Genomic DNA, 19,828 nt, shown 5'->3' on the forward strand with positions numbered 1-19,828 from the left:
TTCGTTTGCATTGCTCAATGACAAAATAATCAGCTATTTTTGAAGAAAATTTATCATGTTTCACAGTACAAAATATTTCGACATTTTTCAAATCGCTTATTTTCTAATCGGGACATCGACTATCATTTGTGTGAATACAACGTTGTATAATATCTTATTAAGAATGGTTATATGAGAGTAAACTTCGTACAGAATATACATTTTATATAATGCACATTTCGTATAACCGTCCACAATACTACCAGTAGAGATATTAAAAAAACCGCTCTTTTATTTTTAATAAAAAACAAACATTGAAAAAAAAAGATGTTCTTTTCATTAAAAAAAAAAAAAAAAAAAAAAAAAAAAAAAATCTAGGTTTTCTTTATTATTTTTTTAAATATAATATTATTTTTCTTCACATATCTTTTTGTTAATATAATAAAAAAATTAAAGTTCTTATATTTTTCATTTATCCTTTTTCGAAAGTAAATTTTAAGGAATTAAGAATATATTATTGTACAGTCATCCTTTTGCTTTTTCAATTATGTCATATTAGATCGCAAATTATGGTCGTTTTTATTATATATGAAAAAAGCATTAAAGTTTTATTAAAACGATTCAATAACTGAAATCAATCATTGGTATTTCGTACATAATGCTTGCGACATTTAATAATAATAATAATAATAATAATAAAAAAAAAAAAAAAAAAAAAAAAAAAACTCTATAACACATGACTATTTTATGATTGTGTAGCGAAAAAAAAAATGGCGCGCAATAAAGTCCGTTGCACGTGTTTCCGAGAGGAATGTGGAAAATCACGTTTGAGCGTTTCAGTCACAAATTGTGAAATATTTCTATGGAATAACACACGAATATAGCGGCATAAACGCTGTGCAAATGACAGGAATCGATTAGAAAGTGATCTCTAATTAAACAGTCGTCAAACAGCATTCGTAATAAGTGATAAGTTATATAGACATTAATTCATTACTATTAAGTTTAAATATAATTGATAATTTGTCCTTTTTATATTATAAATTAAATGACTAATAGCGAAAACACATCCCAAATTTTAACGATAAATTAATAAATACTCCAATATCTCTATAACCAATTTTGATAGAAATGATCATAATTTCAGTACATTCATTTAAATTAATCAATATAGATTATCATGAAAATATCACAAGATTTATCTAGCTTTTTATGTATTATACGCATATTATAAAAAATAAAAATTAATCTTTTTTTTTTTTTAAGTAAATATGTGTTTTTTAATTCATCGAATTTATAACTGAAATAATATTCGATTGTGTGATAGAAAAATATGTTAACTTTAAATAGCTTTAAAAATGACAATTTTGAAAGAAGAACCTTTGGTAGAAATTTTATTTGAAAAAAGTGATCGAAAGATCTGTAAACAAAATAATGATTGTTTTGGGAGGCTTTGTATAATTTTCTGGAGTTGAATATAACGTGGGTCGAAAAAGATTAAAGCATGGCGTCTTGATTTCTCATTATATCGAATCCCGTAGCCGTCGAAAGACGATTCACGGGAACTCAATTTCATTCTGATGGACAGACACGCATCCCGTAAAGTTGAAGACTTAATAAAGGCTTCTCCTCTCGGTGATAGCCGCCTCGAGAAACAGGAGAATACTACGAATAGCAATAAAGCCAACAGGATGAATATATACGTATCGTCGCGTTTAGTGATCTCTCCGCTAAATATTATCGATTCAAAAAATTACATACAAGAAACAAAACTCCGAAGGAGATTTCGACGAGAGAAAAAAAAAACAAGCGTTTGCAAGGATAGGTCCTGCGCCTGGTAGGATAATATTAATTTATTATTTTCAATCGTTACAAACTGTTAAAAAATTGTTAAAAAGATAAAAGAGAGAGGAAGAATAATACTATTCCGTTACGATTAATCGAATGCATTTTTGCAGTTGCTATTTTATCAATTGTATCACGAACAAATATCTGAATGTAACATTTGTATTTTTTTAATATTAAAAAATAATATATAAAAGAAATATATTACATACATGAAAAACATTTGAAAAATAATTAACGTTTTGTGTAGAATTGTCGGGGTTTATTGTAACATTTTTTAATGATAACATCTGTTTGCAATAAAAATTTATACTTGTTTAAAAATTTCATATACTCGATTTTAACATAAAATAAATGTACAATGATACGGAATACGGAGATTAAAAATAAAGAATTTCACGATCGAAAATTGCGAAAAGTTCGCGTATCCATCCAAACGCTCCGCAGGGACAACCTTCATGAATTTTGATGCGGAAAAGATTTACGGAAATTCGTCGAGCGAACCAAATCTCGGTTAAAATCGAGCGCGAATTTACATGAACGAACGATTTACGCAAGCGACATACGTATATATGCAGACAAGGATCAATGTAAGAGACGTTGAATGTTCGCGCCCATCAATACGAAATTTTTGTGGCCGCCTGCGATCTGCTCGTCATCGCCAATCAACGTATACAATAATTTCTATAATTACACCAATTTTCCTCGCCCCCTTCTTCGCACCAACAGTTTAAAAGTCGATTCGCGAGGCAGACGTGATGATGGACGGGCACGTGTTCCACGAGGCTGAAGACTTAATAAAGGCTTTCCTACAATGGCGATCAAAAGACTGAAAGCGAGACTTAGAATATTATGGAAGAGAAAAAATTAAGGTACCTACTATATTAATCCTTCGTATCGTAAAGTAGTTTCGATTAATTAAATATATATTCTCGATGCTGAATAATAAATAACAAAATATAACACAGAGATATTAAATATTTTCCATTCTTGTTTTAATATTTCTACAGCAATGTACTCGATAATAACTTCTGTCGCCATGTATTGTATATATACCATTCTATAAAAGATCGATAAATGCTATTTACGCACGAATTATAATTGTTTGCTTTAGAGAAAAATAACTTTCGCAAATCGCTCAGGAGTTTACCTTGTAAGAGCCAAGTCTAGCTTATGTGATATTTTTTTTATAATTGCGGAATACGCGGTAGAAATATATCGATCCGCGCCACAAAGTTGCGCTTTACGATTGCGTGAACGTACAAAAGGCAGTATGAAGGCGGATGATAAAAGAGCACGTTATACTCTCGCACGGAAGAAGGCGCGAGGCGATACGCGTCGCGTGTGTAACTGATAGAATTAGCGAAGGTGAGTGTTTCTTACAAGCTCGCGACGCGTTGTAGGCGGATACTTAATGCCACGCGCGTCGAACCCGCATGAGGAGAGACTCGCCTCTCGTGGAATTGTTGGCGAAACGAGTTTGAAAGTCTTTACGAGCTTTCGGTGCATCAGCGTCGAGCGTCGAGCCGCACGAGATGTAAGATCGTGTAATGAGTCGTAACAACCGTAGTCGAGAGATCTCGATCGCATTCACGGGATACCGCTAAGAATCAATTCTCTACACTTGGAAAGCAACATTTTTCTTCACGAGCAATTAACATTCTTGCGAAACAATATCTATTGTAATATACGTTTTTTAATAAATATCTAACATTCTCTATATAATTTCCATGATAGACAATAAAATAAAAAAATAATAACAATCTATCCGAGTTCTAGAAAAATATGTATTTTTACGTAAAAGCATTTAGTGAAAATAATATAGGTTGATTTTTTTTTTTTTTTAGCGGGGTTGGGAAATTTAATACACGAAAAAGTCAACGCTTTTTGAGATGTCACGATATCCGAAATCAATATTATGGCGATTAGATCTTCTCCGAACATTTAGATAGGTCCGACGAGACAATGTGTGCGTTTTTGAAGACTCCGACCGGAAGGCGGACACTTCTGATTTTCTCTCTTGATCATAGATGAAAATGAATGTATTCGTGGTTCGCGTACGATCCTCCTACTAATTAAAGTCTAAACATCGTGAGAGAGCTAGTTAACGCAGACCATGATTGCATCGCACCTCGGCAAGGAGAGTATCGCATAACACATTGTAAAATAGTCCTCGGGTAGTTTGTACGAAACACAGTCAGTTAAAGGAAGTGATTAAAGCCGGCTATAATTCGACAACTACATTCCAAATCTCCTTCGAGAGTAATTGCATGAGATTGGAAAACTCCAGTCTACAATAATATAGAGACCATTTCTTGAACATTGCGGACGTAAGTACCACGTGATCTTGCAAATTGCAGTTCCAGAATTTTCCCAAAACGCCCGTTTCGACAGTAAACGTCATTTGCGTGCGTCATTTTCGAATCGTTCTGTTACACCGCGAACGGAAAAATTGATATTACTTAAAACGTCGAATGTGACGGCAATGGCAACGCGTAAACTATGCTCGTATCACCCACGATATTGTCCACGACACACAATATGCGTTCGCGTATCGCGCGATTTTATAATTAATATCCATCTACTCGAGCATGCCATTCGATATAATGTAAATTTCGTACAATTTTCATACCGCAATAACTAGCCTGCCGTCCGCTCTCTATCTCGCGCTCAGTCAGATAATATTCGATGAAATAGCAGTGGAAAAGGCACGACAGAAAGGGTATTACCACGCCTCTGCTGCGTCTCTCGTTGCGATTTATCGTTACACCGCGCTGCTTCTGATTGCACTTTATATTATTGCATTCCGCAACGCATTTCGCAGCCGGCATTTTCAACAAGAAATGACGATAAAAGCGACTTTTGCGTTGGCGGTTAACCTTTAACAAAGAACGACCGTATAGAGTAACAATATCGCATTGGAATTATATGTAGGATATATCCTAGAATTCTTAAAATTATGATACATTTTCAGCAGTAAATTTTTCGATACATCTTCGATTAAAATTAATTTTTTTTTTTAATTTTGTTTAATTTTAAAAGAATCTTTCAATCAATTCTGAATTTTAATATTTAATTGGATTTTTTTCGATAAAAAAATTAATAAATCAAATTTGTCTTTTATTAAACGCAAACGTTTAGTTTTTGCATTCTATCACTTTTCTATCGTTTCTATCATTTTTCATAGAATATTTAAAAATGTATTATATTTTACACCAAGTTTAAGAAAATAAATATTTAAAAACCAAAGAGAACATATTGGTAAATTACTTTTTATAAAAAGGGGTTTGCATATACAAAAAAAAATAGAGATTCTCTTAAAAATATATGAGATGTGAATCGTGATTTTAGCCAATATTCTATAAATTAATATAGTCTTGATGTAATTCTTATGACGCAATGAAATGATCGAATCGTCTTCGCTTTTGTTTTTTCTTTTTTTTTTGCTAAAATAAGAAAAGAAAAGAGATTTGACTAAAACCATTAAGAGAAATCCATTCGGTAGCAAAATGCAGGAACGCGCATGGAAGCAAAGCGAGGATTTGGCCGCTCGCGGGAAATATATCCTGTATCCTATTCGGATCTCGGTCTGGCTTCGTCTCTCACCATTACTCTCTCGTTCGCTATTCGCGCACGGTGACGTGGAAGCGCCTCACGAAGAGCCCCGCGTACGAGGCTACGAAATTGCTTTACCGCCCTCGCGCGGGGTCTTTAATTTGGTTTACTATCGGCCTCGTTTCTCTCTCTCTCTCTCTCTCTTTCTCTCTTTCTCTCTTTCTTTCTCTTTCCCTTTAATGCGCGCGTGCACGTGGGACAAACTATTATCCTAACTATTTATCGTCACATTTTTGCCAGAGATTCGTCGTCGGGGCACGTGAAATTCCCGTCTCCGCTGCAGACGAGTCATTATTCTCATTTGATGCGAATTATTTGAAGAAACGAGGAAAATATTTCGCAGATTTGAAAATGAAAAAGAATGTTTAGATCGCATGATAAAGTCCACACAATTCTCTCTGTAATCTTTATTGTAATATTTCCGAAGTTTAAGAGAGAGAGAGAGAGAGAGACCGTGGGGTAATTCGAGTTCCTTTAAAGGAATTGTTTAAAATAATAAAACAAGTCACATTGATTGAAGTATAAATGTAATAAATTATAATTATAATTCTTATATCCTTTTTATTTTATTAATAAAAATAGTTTTATAATTACTAATATTATGGGTTATATATTTTTATATTTCAACGGAACGAGCGCTGCAAACTTTTTCACAATCAATATCTTTGATGTCCACATTAGTATCTACGTAAGAATGCTCTACACATAGTCGTAAAATCTAAAACAAAGAATCTAACGCTCTTTCGGCTCTTCTGCGCTGCTCGAATCGGATAAGCCGCGTGTCCTATTTGCGGACGGACGTGTTGCCCTTCCACGGTCGAAAATCCGCCATCGAAAGCTTCTTTGTTCGGCGGGAGTGTGTACCGCTTATACAGCGGTTTCGTCGAACGAAATTATTGCCGATGAAAAGAAGAGGAAGGAACTTGTCGACTTGTCCACGGATATTTCGCGAACGACGAAAAGTCGACGATTTTATACGAGGTAATCTCCTTTCTTTCCCCAAACCCGTTGCCTCTCCCATTCTCCTTTTTCTTCCTTTGTCTTTTGCTACCTCCTCCGTCTTTACTCCGTTACTCGGAGAAAAGATAAAGATTGACGCGATCTCGAGTCAGAAGACCGCAACAGCACAGCCTCGATCGGTCCCTGCTCTTCCGGTTCGACAGTTGACCGTTCAGTGGGGATATAAAAGGTCTCATCGAGTGAGACCAGCTTGGTCGTTTCGCCGATAATACTGTTCCGACCGACAGCCACTCTCTTCGGGTCCGACGATGACCCATGAAGCCAAGAATCTCGTGAAATATTCACACGCGCGTAGCGGGAGGCATAAAATTTTTCTGATAGCCGTCGTATTCGTCAGGAGCGTCGTACAGTCCGTCGTAAGTCGCCGGCCGAAAGATTACAATGCCGACATTAAAAATGTCACGAGTATACGGAAAATCCTTTATCCGAAATGTCACTTGCCGAGAAAATCGCGCTCTCGCGAAACGTCCGAGGCTGACGCGACGAATGCGCAAAAGTCAGCAAAATCGCGATCCCTGACGTTGACAAAAGTTGCGTCAGCGAGTGCGTTGGCCCCGAAAATTCATTAGCCCAAAATGTGCCTCCATTTCGCACGTTATCATCCGGGTTTCATATTATTTTCTCTTTTAGTTTTATATCTCCGAATTTTCTGCGCACACCCCTCGAGATATTTACGGAAAATAATTTTTTCGACGCAATCGGCGCATTCTGCACGCGCTTCCTCGATCTCTCCTTTTACGGCACTTCAACGTGCCGTAAAAAATTCGCGCATCGCCGTCCGCCGTCATCGATGCGGCAGTTTCGAAATCACGCTCCAGTCGTAATAAACTACCGGGGGTGTGTGTGTATGTGTGTGTGCGCGCGGCTCGTTTCGTCCGCTGAAAAATTGCCGTCCGGCCGCCCCACGAAGTTAGTGCGCTCGCGGGAACGCTCAACGCGAAAAAAAATCCGAAATTGCATCCAGCGAAAAAAAAAAGGGTAATTTATTTCGTACCACTGCGATGCGGCAATGCGAAGGATTTACGCACGGAAATTGCGATTCGTTTATAATCGGCGGATATTTTATTGTGGACGCGAGAGAGATGACGAAAAAAAGCGACGCTTCGTCTTTATCTTTTAATTTAAGATATGCCAATAACATGTAATTAACAATTTTTATTGCAAAATCATTCTTGCTTAAATTATTTTTCATATATTCGAAATCATATTAATCATTTTTCATGCGAGAAGCCAATTTTTATCCATGATAGCAAGTTGTATAGATACACTTCGTGTTAAAATAACATTGTTACAGTTTCTAAAACTAAAATGGAAAATTACGCGGGAGTTGATATCAGCGCGAATTAAGTCTTAATAAATTCAATTTGTCAACAACTAAATTTACCCGGCTGCGTTACCGAAATTGTATTTTCCAATTTTAATGATGTTGAAATAATCCTCAAGTGCGCACGGTGTTGCAAAGCGAGAGACGCCTGCCTGCTTGCCTGCCTGCCTGCCTTGCCTGCGGCATGGAGATGGGCGGATTAGTGAAACAAGAAAAGCGTCGATGCTATTACCCTTTAATGCCGGGTTGGATACGTCAACGACAGAGCTGAATCTAAACCTGGCTCCATTCCGCGGTTGGCCGAGATAATGAATGCAAATGCAGTCCTGCTCGCGTAACCGCGAGATAATAAATAAATCGATAGGATGGAAGATATTTTTACACAATCGTTCAGAGGAGAATGCTTCTATCGATTTCTTGCATCCTCCTCTTGCTTTTCTTTATTCAAAATTAGGCTAAGGTAAAAGGAAAAAGAGTAGAAACGCGCGATATTGTTTTAAACAATAAAAAGATTGCTCTTGTAGACGTATTTTTAGAATACAATAGAGAGAGAGAGAGAGAGAGGGGGAGGGAGAAGTTTCAATTAATTTTTTTGTAGGTTTTTAGATACTATCAACTAAATTTGTACAAGAAATTTTCTTGACAGTTTGGAAATGATACTTTTACTCGCAGGCTTGCGAGACGACGGATGCATTGTTCTCTAAAATATTTGTGTAACCGAGAGGCGAAAAGGGAAATGCGGTCGACAAATATTCGATTTTACCATATGCACCCGCGAAATATCGATGTGAGCCGGGCCGGGATGTCGGGTCAAAATGCCAGAGTCTTGACCCCCGAGAGGTTAATGGGGCAACGACACGAGAGACACGTGCATGTGCCCGTACAAATCTCATGTCCATTGGGATTTTCACGAGCCGTAATTGCGCCCTACTAAAGGGCACAAGCTAAAAATTAAAGATGAGCTAAATAAATGCAAATAATCACAAAGATCGGATTTAATAGCGTTCCAATATAAAATAGCTATTTTTACGCTCAAGTATTTATTATAATTATAAGCACAAATTTTAAGACCAAAAATATGATGCTAAATCCAAACAGATTCTTGTAACATTTCTCAATTCGAAGATACCGGACAAAATAAAGTACGGTATAGTAAATCTTGGAACGTCGGAAGAAATGAAATATCGCGCATTTTTTAATAGCCACGCATGATATAAACGTTCCTCCAACTTAACATTTGAATAAACTCATGCTAAGGAAGGAACTTCAGGAAGGATTAGAATCATTAAGGAAAATTTTTACCAGCCAAGATCAAGCAACTGGTTTATGATAATAGCGGAGGAAACAAAACACAGATACTAAGCCGAAGATGAACGAGCCGGGTTCTAAGAAAGTCGCGTCGATTCTTTCCTTGTCGGTTTCCCTTTGAATCATCTACGCTGCGTTCTATTTGAATAGATAGGTATAGGTTGCGTTCACACACGTGAGGCTGAGTAGAGATAAATGAGACGCACTATTCGCGCCCGACACGCGCGTCTATTTGATCAGGCGGAGCAAACACAACATTTTCCCACGTACGGATACGTATTCCTGAAATTCCACTGAATCCTACTATATTTACGGATGCATGTCATAATTAATTTGATTAGCACGCATAGACGTATTTTACACCGCGTATTCATATTCAGTACGTGTTTCGATAACGTATCTTGAATATTACATTAATTCGGGAAAGCGAGATCTCTCAAATATTAACGTTCTAATTTTGTCGCATTCGCCTAAGTATCAATTATCATTTAATATGCGATTTAAAAAAATTAATGACTGCGAGATAATGTGAAAATTATTTTTTCCTACAAACCCTTTGTCCCTTTTTTTACAATAAACATGAGGCAAAAACTGCCCTTACAGTCGCACGTGAGTTATATAATATAATAGTATTATTTCCCCCGAAAAAAAAAAAAAAATCGACTTTTGCTTATCCTTTCATCTATGACCGTTTACGTGTTAACTTGTGAAAAATCATCGGCTTGCGGCGTAAAAATTGCCGCTCAAAAGGCATTAGTTTGCCGACTCATAATCGCAACCAGAACGCCCCTAAATCGGCTGCATGCTCACGTACAGACAGACCTACACCGTCGTGTATCTAGGAAGCCGGACATTAATCAGAACGATCAGAGCGGCGTCGCCTTATCTAAGACAATTTGTATTTCTTACGAGCCGTAATCCGTGCATTTTCTCATAAAAAGAACGGACCATCGCGACTGAAATCCATCCTCTTTTCCCTTAATACCCTATCCCTCTTCGAGATGCTCGTTGCATCCTCGTCAACCGCATTTCCTGTATAAAAACGACGACGAATTGCATCTACTAAGTGATATAAAACCGAATTCCTCGAATTTTCGTATGGAAAAAAGGAGAAGGGGATAGATTTTCCGAAAATCGAAAAAACTTACTTCGAGAAAAATGTTATATAAATTACTATCGGCCATGTTTAGCGTTTATTAATAGCTCGCGAAAGTGAGCAAATGTTCGTTACTTTGCTCGCGATTAATAAACTTTTGCGCCGGGGATCTTCCCTTGAGCTGCCCGGCTCCAGCTCTTTATCTCGCCAGATACTTGAAAAAGAATGGCCGACGGAATTCTTGAATAAAATTACTCGCCGGCGCTTACAAGGTAGTTACAAGATAGGCAAAGAGAAAGTAGTCCTAATTAAATTCTGCAAAGATTACTCGGGTTTATGATCGAGCGTGATTGCCGAGGATCCTCGCTGCGACTCCAGGAGCTAAATTAAACACACCTCTTCTCTATTCCTTTCTCCCTCTCTTTTCGACGAAGAAATCGCTCTCGTTCTGCTGGACGGTTGCTAAATTAATAGCGAGCCAGTGACAACGGAACGTTATACGATAACAAAACGAATCGTGAGGATGTGCAAACTTTGTCGACAGTGACGAGCGTAAAGAGATAAAGCGGCAGAGCGAACAAGGAATAATGAACTGAGAGCTACAATATATACGTTTATCGAAAACTGAATCCTCGCTCGGAGGAGCAATTTATTTAAACGAGTATTAATTATAAATTGAATCTGGATATGACGTTTAACCGCGCCGATATTTTTTAATGGCCGTAAAACTCTTCTCGCACGCATATAAAGTTGCTTTAGGCGACGAAGGAATGATATTGGCAAAAGAGAAAAAATACGCGTTCCGTATTCTTTGTAGATATATCTATTTGGCTTTGATATATATATATATATATATATCGAAGAAATATATTACTAAATGTCATTGCGGATATCCATCCCAATACTATTACATAAAACCGTCAAGTATGAAGAAAACAAAACTCGCGCATCTAATTGTCAGACTGATATTCATCGAACTTTTAATTTTGATAATATAATCAAAAGATGTGTTAAATATATTTTAATACATCGTTGTACATATATCATGTTTGATGTTCTCCAGCTGTTGCAAACTCACTATAACTACGTTATGAGTGGGAAAACAAAATATCTGTATGTGTTCATTTATCGTAGAAATACTAATCAAGCGGAGATTGATAGTCAAATTTTCTCGCAAATTGTCAGCGATTTGATATTTACATCATCTCGCTTTCGAGATACGTGGCAATCACATTTGCGCCCCGACGATCGTAATAGAGTACCGCTCAATAGATAAACCTTGATTAATGGAGATGACAATTTTCATTTACAACTGGCTATACTCGACTCGAAAGATTGATTTCGAAACGGACTAATTAACGGATGTTAACGAATCCAACGCGTCAATCTGTCACTCGCATCAATGCAGAATGCGTCATGACAGTTCGCGAATTCAAGCATCGAAATTCTAACATCTTTTCGATAATATTTCTCTCAAATTTTCATCATAACATTCTTTACAATAGAGGCAATAAAATATACAGTGAATTTATTAATAAAAAATGATAGTATCATAAAAATTTTATATTCATATTTTTTTCAAAAAAGAAATTTATATACAATATAAATAAAACATATTAAAATTTTTCTCTCTTGAAACCAACGAGTAAATTGTTTTCAATCGTACAAATTTCTCTCCAAAAAGCAAAAATTAAACTGATAATGTATTATTAAACAGCTTTGTGAAGAAGACTAATTATAAATGCAGCTGGCATGAACCAGTAGAGAGGTCAAAAACAATCTAGCCCAGAGCTATTTCTTACTTATACAGGAGTTGCGCGGTCCGAGTATCACGGACCAATTACATCACTGAATAATTGTCCTAAGTTACGAGTTGCCGTTAACAAGTAACGTCGGAGTACTAACACGGTTCCGGTTTCTTGGCCCGAATAATTCTACCGGACTATGTCGAGAACTTTATAGTCGTAAACAGAACTCAAAGAACACTCGCTTTTGTCGGGTTTCTAAAGCTTAACAAGCAATTTGAAAAAATAAACGTACCATAAAATGAGATAAGATCGCCGCAATTCTCTTTACAGAATAATTTATCTAACAAGAACACAACAGAATAGTCAATGTTTATATATGAGATTATATATCACATCGTGAAAATCACGTCAACATTAAACGTAAAAAAACTTTTGGACGTTAAAATTAATTTTATAAAAGAAAAAAATTAAAGAAAAATGTCTTTCTCGGATAGATCAGTTATTTAAAATACTTATAATAAGTACAGACTAAAAATGATTACTGAAAAAATAATTGCATTTTCAAACGAAAAGAAATCAAAAATAAAGAGCAACGCTAATAAAATATTAAATATTTAATTAACGTATCTTTTGATTTTCAATCGAAAATGCTTAATTATCATGGAACAAATTAACAGAGCTCTTCCAAGGCTAAAGAAAACAACGAAAAAAAAGAAATAATTATATGTATAAGAGTTTAATAATAGCGTTTAATATTGACGAGATTAATAAAACGCCTCCTTATATACATAATACACCATAATTTCGCATTACTTTGATATATTGCTTCAACAATAGGAGAAAAAAAAAAAAAAAAAAAAAAAAAAAAAAAAAAGAGTAATCACAAAGCAACACGAAAGTGGACATTTTTCATAATTTAAACATTAAATATCTTTTGCCGTCTCACAATATCGATTTCACAGTCATAAGTGCGTGCCAAAGTAAGTTTTTCCCGACTCTTAAATTATGCAAAAATTATATAAAGCTTTGTTGTATATTCTCCTATTCCTAAAACTTAATTATATTTAATAATTATATTATATTTAGAATTATATTTAACTAAATTAATATTTATATATATGTTATCTTTCACAAAGACAAATCTTCACTCTACTTAAAAAATCTGTCTCTAATTGATTAAATTAATTTGTAGCAATACTTTCATATTTACAAGCGTATTCTGTCAGAATGAAACACAAAGCATTTTATTATCCCTTATTAGTCTTAATGGCATACAATGACGGGATCACATATCGTAGAAAGAGAACTTGGATCGCAGCATCGTAACGAATGATGACTACTCGGGTGCGGGAGGGGAGAGATCAAAGGAGCGTGCGAGATAATGATTTGCCGAGTAATCCCCGACGCGATCCTCGTTACAGTTTGCCCCCGGAGTTACCGTAGGCCAATCGGGACTTTATCTCGCAGGCGTCATCGTTACAACAACGTAGCGTGCCAATCGATCCGACCGATATCGCGCGAACTTAAGCCTGCAACGTGGGTAAACTTTCCTACGATTAAGACCGGTAATGTACGAAATTGCAGCGAGATAGCTACTGCTTGTCCCTCCCACCCTCATCCCCCTTTACCCCACCGTACCTTTCGTCGAGATTTCGACGCGGTGCTCTCGCGTTTATCATCGATCGCGTTACTTCCACGTCGACGCTAACCAAGTGACGTCGCGTCGAATTAACACCGGCGTTTCGCCTTTTGCTAAATTACGCGTTAAATTTTCAATTATCGATAACCCATTAAAACGCGCAATTTTGTTTCGCCGACCCGGGAAGCTGAAGCTGACATCGTGCGCGACACGAGTAACGTGTAACAAACTCAATTCGGAGTAGTAAATATGAAGCGAAGAGCATAATTGCGGTTGGCGCTAAATTGTTTGCCAAGTCCGAAGAGAAATAATATAATGTGCATCTTATTTTACAATAACGCTAAAGCAAACTGCGATATCGATCACGCGCAGCGAAATATATTATATGCTACAGAAATTAATTGCTTCCTATCTTTTTTATTATTCAAAGGTATCAAAACCCGCGCGTATTCGGGATGCAAGTGAAATTTTGAAATGAAAAATTGGAAGCGAATCATACTTTGCGATAAATCATATACCGCGTTACTGAAGTTTCGCTATTCCAGCACATTTGGTAATTAATGGCGACGTATGGTGGGGAAAAAAAAAAAAAACTCCGAGACGCATCAATTCTCCGCATAAATTCTCGTGTATCGATCGATATTCTCCGAGTGTTATGGCGAACTGATATATGCAAATTCCAGTATCTATCATTAATATAATCGTTTTAATAAATCGGTCGTACTAATAACTCGATATTAAAAAATTCCCAGGATGAAACTCTCAGCGATCGAGTGAAACTTTATACCCTAGATTCGACCCTGACCCCCGAGTGTTTTATAGGTCACTGCGTGGTACGGCACGAAAAGAAAGGTTCACTAGTTATCACTGCTGGCCGTAAAATCCTGATCACGTCTATTACCGTTCGTGATCCGCAGTCGAATGTCGCTCTGTCAGTCAATTGTATCAATTTAAAAAAAAAAAAACGAGGTGAAAACGAGCGATATCACCAGGAGCGTATCAACAAAGCATCGAATCGAATTCGCCAAGTCCCGGCTGACAAAATCGACCGAATGTCAATCTCATACGCTCTTTAACGAACAAGCAACACAAAAGCAATTCGCGCGAGCTCATAAATTCAACACAGTAGCAGGTGCCCCCCGTCGAACGGTAGCGACGGTATTATTTGTGTCAGTATTATTGGCGGAGTCACGTTCCGAGAGAAAGCGCAATCAATGAAATGCTATTTATTGCACATTGGCGAAAAATATAGAAAGCAAGTATCACAGTTACTCTATCACGCGAGTATTGTTTTTCGCATAAATTTTTCGCATCGCGTTTGACGGAAATCGTAAAATCGTACAATAAGTTAATTAATTGGAAATTCAAATAACGCGATAACCGCCAATAAAATTGTATCATGCGATATAAAGCACTTATTTGTTTCAACGTTTCAATAATAAACCAAATGAAAATTATCATACATTGGCGAAAGAAATTGGGGAAGGCTTACAAAAAGAATCTATTTTTTCGAAAAAGGAGATTACACTAGATCGAAGATACGTAATCGTTCGACAAAGGAAACCCTATTGCCTATCTTTGCCACGGAATCCGATTCTTTCGCGCTACATTTCGCGAACTTGGTGGAAAGCATAATTGGAAGCGGGACAATCCTGAGCACGTGTCCTTGTCCTACGACGAGATGCTGCTGGAGGACTATTACAGCAGGTCGATAATCCAATTTCGCGTGAAGCGAAACGATCGCGGAAGCCATAAACGTACGTCGCCGGAAATTCGTACGCCGAAGAGAACGAAAGGGGATTTCCCATCCCCCCATCCCATCCATGATTCTCTTTTCGCCCTTACGAACAAGTCTTGCTTGGGGTATCTTCTGCGTGAAATTCTACGAAAGAAATTTTTTTTTTATGCTCCACATGCATGACAAAGACGCACGGACATGACACGGTAAACGAGAGCGTCTACTCTTCACCGCGAGAAATGAAACTCCCTTCTCCCTTCGACTAACATGGAACGGTTCTTGGCAAAAATTTTCGCTCTCTACCATCATCGTGATGAAGGTTGAGAAAAACGGCGCAGCGTAAAATTGCGCCATCTCACCGCGCTGCTTCGGGAAATACAATATTTACCTGGTAGCTCGTTTCCTCGTCTCGGTCAGCCTTTAATTAACGTGCCTCAATCTCTTCGCAGTCTCGTTCTCGAGCGTTTCTTCCACTCCGGGACAAAGATTGGATTCCAAACGATGAGTCGTACGGGAACACTCACACCGTGTATCGTTATCGAAGATCTTTTTCGAGCCTCGCCGCGTCGCATCGCGTCGCGCCTCCAGACGGGCGGACTAATGTCCGCTACTACTACTTGTCGTCGCGCGAACCGTGTCGCGGCGCCGCGAGCCGGCTGGCAAACGCATTTTTCCAGCCGGTGAAACAATGCGGGTCGCTGGAAAACGAGGGCTATCACGGAGGATCTATCGATCCTCCCGCTCGTAGAAAACTCGCTGGAGACTGGAGCGTGGCTTTATATTATTATATTTCTCACGACGACGGAGATGATACGCTGCTCGCTTGTAAAGAGAGCGATTCGCGGATATGTTACGGATATGTTGCGTGAAGGATTCGTCTGACGCGCGAATAAGATGTCCTCGGGCGAAGGAAATTTCGCGAACGTATCCTCTTGGATTCTCCCAGCGTACCTCAAGTCATTGATATGTTTCTAAATGATTCATCGCACACGGAGATTGCCGAGAATTTTGCCAATGTGATACGTGACGAGTTTCGATGGATCGCGAGATGCACCGTTTCATTAATATCTCTTCGGTAAGTTTGATAGGTTTTCACGTTCTGAGCTTGCTGACCAGAGACTCTTCTTGGATCATCGATATCTTTTTCAAACAGTATCTTCTCAAAGATTTTACCGATCTGCTGTCTGATAAATTGCGACGATCAATCTTCTATAATATTTTTTCTGTATCATCGATACTTTACTCTTCAACAATCGAATGCACGCGAAATATCGTCCAAAAAATCGGGAAACATCTTATTAATTCGATACCCGGCGAGTTTCGACGACGTGCCTGGTGCGCGATCCTGATACTTCTCACATATAATAAATAATTTAACGGAGCCTCGCAAAAAAATTTACCTTCGATATCGATACTCGATCGACTATGTCCATAGGTCGGGTCCTTGGAAGTGCTTTCGAGTCCTATCGTTCGACGAGCCGAACATCACGCACTGCACACACACTTTCTCGAAAATCCCACTTTGAACACTACCTTATTCATCCAGCGAGTCTCCGAGTCGGGTCGTCCCGGCCGCGAGGATCCTCCTCGAACATTCGCATCGCGCGAGAAACATTTTTATCTCTCAAACGATACTCGCTCTCTATTCACGATCCACCTCAGGACGGACCATCTCGAGGTTTCATCTCTCGAAATTCCTGGTTCGCGATCGCGACAGAACGAAGAATCGGGGCGATATCCCTACGACGGTGGGACGCGTCGTGCCGCGTATGAACCGGATGCACGAAGGGCGGACGATGACGAGAAAGAGAGAGGAACGTTAGCGGACGCGAAGGCTCGGCACGCGAGTTCGCCGGCCGACTGAAGCACGGTTCGGTTGTCAGTCGACCCCCACACCCGAAACTCGACTCGTCTTCGTCGACTCCCCCTCGGGGATCGGGGGTGGTTTGGGGGCGCAGAGGGTGGGACGGCGAGTGCGGCGCGCTTGCGCCAGGTGAATCGGCACGATGGGGGCATTCGTTGCACTCGCTACCTTCTCTCTCTCTCTCTCTCTCTCTCTCTCTCTCTCTCTCTCGTTCTACGGGCCGTGAGAAAGAATTAATAAAGAGACGAAATCGATGAATAAACTTATGAGTGAATAATATCCTTTAAATTGAAGAATTTTATCACGGCCGTTGATATATTTGTTTCTTGTTCAAATTGCAATGATGCTCGAATGAGACGCAATACGAATTGGAAAGATTTATATCGAGAAAAACGATGACGAGAAATTTAATTAATTTATAAATAAATAATAGACAAAAGATTATAGAGAGATATATTTTTGTATATATTCTCTTTTTAACTGTAAAATTACAGCTTCCATATGAGATTTATTTCTCTCTCTTAATCGATATGTTGCAAACCTATTCTCATTCTTTCATGCAGTATTTAATCGTCCAATTATATATTGGATTATTAATCCATTAGATGTAATATAAAAACTATCTTCAGCGTTTAATTTAGGACTTTAAAAATTTCAAATTTCTTTCTCTTTTTGTATATTTGTGCTGTTTCTGGCACCATTCCGACAGAAAGTATTCAATATTAAATAATCAAATTAAGAAGCTTGATAGAATTAATATAATTTCCAATAAGATAGAAAAAAGTCTCATGATGCTACTTCTAATAATACCGGCTGTAAATTTAGAGAGAGAGAGAGAGAGAGAGAGAGAGAGAGAGAGAAAGTCTATAGAATAAGTTAATGTAATTTCTAATAAAATAAAAAAATGTCTAATGTTACTTTTAATAATGTCGACTGTAGATTGAGAGAGAGAGAGAGAGAGAGAAAGAGAGTAACAAAATTAAATAGTTGTAACTACATGTTTAGGCGATAAAACTACCATTATACAGGGTGTATCTGAAATGATACACTAAACTTTAGGAGCGTATTCTAGAGGTCAAAATAAGACTTTCTTTTCTTATGAACATGGGTCCGCAAATGAATCCTTATATAATTGAATATAATTTAATCTGTTTTTTTTTATCTTGCTTTTCTCACGTCTCTTTAATGATAATCCATTGGTAAATATACGTAGTCTTACAATTAAAGTAAAAAACTCACATCTTTTTAATACAAGTATATCACATTAGACCAACAGCAATTTAAAAAAAGTATTAAATTGCTCAAATTGTTGAGCAATTATCGCAACTATACATATATAACAATTATAAATTCCATTACAACTAATATATCGATAACGAAATAAAAGTTTTCATTTTCTCCATATTCAATCATATGGAAACAATGGGACCTAATATATGCAACTCGATTTCTATGCACAAATCAATTTCAGAATAATAGCTTTATGCCTTTCAATATCGGACAGACTTCATTCTAAATTTTACCGTGCATAGAAAAATATCTGTAACTTGTATTTCTCAAATACAAACACTCCATGAGAGACCGGAGGTTACGCACTATTATGTACATGTATGTATTGATCGATAATTCAAATACACTTTCTCCATTTCCGAGAATAAAATCCAAAATTGTATAATAAAAGTTATCGCTATCCGCCTCAGTATTAACGATTAATCATCATCGAATAAAATGAACATCAGCGGCAATTAATCAATCGGATCGATGTCCTCGAACGTATCGAATGATTTTCCGCGAGTAACCCGCAGAATCTCTGGTCCCAAACCGTCTCCCTCGACGATGCGCGTCGACGATTCGATGTGGGAAATCAATCACCCCCGAAACCACTTCCGGCGAACTTTGGAAGCGCGTCTCGCCGCGCGTCGGAGTCGAGATTCCTCGAGATGATCGCGCGCTTCGTGGTTCGTTCCCCTCCATGATGGACATACGTTCGGCGAAAACGATCTACAACGAGGATATTTCGAAATGGGAGATTCCATTCTGTCCCATACGAAAAAAAAAAAACAAAAAAAAACGGATTTTTCTACTCTCATCCGCTGAACGATCTATTTCGTTAATTTTTCCGATCCGATTAATTCTAACATGAATTAACAGTCCATATTTGTATTACGTAGCTCTCATATTTAATAGTCGAATCAAATCAAATCCGTGCGACCCATTTCTCGCGGTTTTTTTTAATCGTTTAAATTTCAGTGCACGATTCTTAATCATTCTATATATATATATATATATACATATCTATTTTCATCATATCTATTTTATACATCTATTTTCAATGTACGAAAAGAGAAAATTATGACATGTAACCAACCGCAATAATTTACTTGCGTATCTAATGCTTCCGGTAAATTATCGACTGAATATAATCGCGTAACACGGTTATCGCTATACCAATTCAGTTCCCAACCAAAGCAGCTCTCATTATTGCTGATTCAGCAATTTCATTAGTTTTCGTAGTTCGCTCATCGTGCTCGAAGTAATAAAATCGATTTAGATTATCGAGTTTTACGATACGCGGCTAACGTACGCAAATAAAAAAATCAATAATACCAAGGTGCAAGATACGTTTAAAAATATGTGATGTACCGCTATTCG

The 19,828-nt window shown here is 37.5% G+C and overlaps 1 protein-coding gene across 9 annotated transcripts in view; it reads right to left on the bottom strand.

Moving 5' to 3' along the window:
- LOC138942425 (agrin) overlaps positions 1-19,828 on the bottom strand; it is a 443,133-nt gene that overhangs the window by 339,269 nt on the left and 84,036 nt on the right. For 6 of the 9 annotated variants that reach the window (XM_070312650.1, XM_070312648.1, XM_070312649.1 and 3 more), the window contains exon 1: positions 15,701-17,159. The exons of the other annotated variants lie outside the window; for them this stretch is intronic. The gene's annotated coding sequence lies outside the window, so the exon portion shown is untranslated. Of the gene's footprint in view, positions 1-15,700; positions 17,160-19,828 lie in introns of those variants that run through there. 9 annotated transcript variants of the gene reach the window in all.

This window comes from Polyergus mexicanus, unplaced genomic scaffold (genome assembly GCF_030449975.1).
Source record: "Polyergus mexicanus isolate NDT 795.1 unplaced genomic scaffold, iyPolMexi1.0 SCAF_22, whole genome shotgun sequence".
In the NCBI taxonomy this organism is placed as follows: domain Eukaryota; kingdom Metazoa; phylum Arthropoda; class Insecta; order Hymenoptera; family Formicidae; genus Polyergus; species Polyergus mexicanus.